Genomic DNA, 1,656 nt, shown 5'->3' with positions numbered 1-1,656 from the left:
AGAAGAGAGAATGTTGGGGTGAAGAGAGTGTTGAGAGTAAGTGAGCTTGGGAAGGAGACTTGTGTGAGGAAGAACCAGGAGAGACTGAGTACAGAATGGAAAAAGGTAAGAACAAAGGACGTAAGGGGAGTGGGGGAGTAATGGGATGTATTTAGGGAAGCATTGATGGCTTGCACAAAAGATGCTTGTGGTATGAGAAGTGTGGGAGGTGAGCAGATTAGAAAGCATAGTTAGTGGTGGGATGAAGAAGTAAGGTCATTAGTGAAAGAGAAGAGAGAGGCATTTGGACGATTTTTGCATGGAAATAATGCAAATGAGTAGGAGATGTATAAAAGAAAGAGGCAGGAGGTTAAGAGAAAGCTGCAAGAGGTGAAAAAGAGGGTAAATGAGAGTTGGGGTGAGAGAGTATCATTAAATTTTAGGGAGAATGAAAGGATGTTTTGGAAGGAGGTAAATAAAGTGTGTAAGACAAGGGAACAAATGGGAACTTCAGTGAAGGGGGCTATTGGGAGGTGATAACAAGTAGTGGTGATGTGAGAAGGAGATGGAGTGAGTATTATGAAGGTTTGTTGAATGTGTTTGATGATAGAGTGGCAGATATAGGGTGTTTTGTTTGAGGTGGTGTGCAAAGTGAGAGGGTTAGGGAGAATGATTTGGTAAACAGAGAAGACGTAGTAAAATCTTTGCGGAAGATGAAAGCCGGCAAGGCAGCAGGTTTGGATGGTATTGCAGTGGAATTAATTAAAAAAAGGGAGTGACTGTATTGTTGACTGGTTGGTAAGGTTACTTAATGTATGTATGACTCATGGTGAGGTGCCTGAGGTTGTCAGAATACTTGCATAGTGCCACTGTACAAAGGCAAAGGGGATAAAAGTGAGTGCTCAAATTACAGAGGTATAAGTTTGTTGAGTATTTCTGGGAAATTATATGGGAGGTTATTGATTGAGAGGGTGAAGGCATGTACAGAGCATTAGATTGGGGAAGAGCAATGTGGTTTCATAAGTGGTAGAGGATGTGTGGATCAGGTGTTTGCTTTGAAGAATGTATGTGAGAAATACTTAAAAAAGCCAATGGATTTGTATGTAGCATTTATGGATCTGGAGAAGGCATATGATAGAGTTGATTGAGATGCTCTGTGGAAGATATTAAGAATTAATGGTGTGGGAGGCAAGTTGTTAGAGGCAGTGAAAATTTTTTTATTGAGGATGTAAGGCATGTGTACGTGTAGGAAGAGAGGAAAGTGATTGGTTCTCAGTGAATGTTGTTTTGCGGCAGGAGTGTGTGATGTTTCCATGGTTGTTTAATTTGTTTATGGATGCGGTTGTTAGGGAGGTGAATGCAAGAGTTTTGGAAAGGGGCAAGTATGCAGTTTGTTGTGGATGAAAGAACTTGGGAATTGAGTCAGTTGTTCTGACAGTGCTGGTGTCTGATTCATGTGAGAAACTGCAGAAGCTGGTAACTGAGTTTGGTAAAGTGTGTGAAATAAGAAAGCTGAGAGTAAATGTGAATAAGAGCAAGGATATTAGGTACAGTAGGATTGAGGGACAAGTCAATTGGGAGGTAAGTTTGAATGGAGAAAAACTGGAGGAAGTGATGTGTTTTAGATATATGGGAGTGGATTTAACAGCAGATGGAAGCATGGAAGCAGAAGTGAAT

The sequence above is a fragment of the Panulirus ornatus genome, chromosome 18 (genome assembly GCF_036320965.1).
Source record: "Panulirus ornatus isolate Po-2019 chromosome 18, ASM3632096v1, whole genome shotgun sequence".
NCBI classification, from domain to species: Eukaryota; Metazoa; Arthropoda; class Malacostraca; order Decapoda; family Palinuridae; genus Panulirus; species Panulirus ornatus.
Note: the sequence above shows the minus strand (reverse complement) of the source record.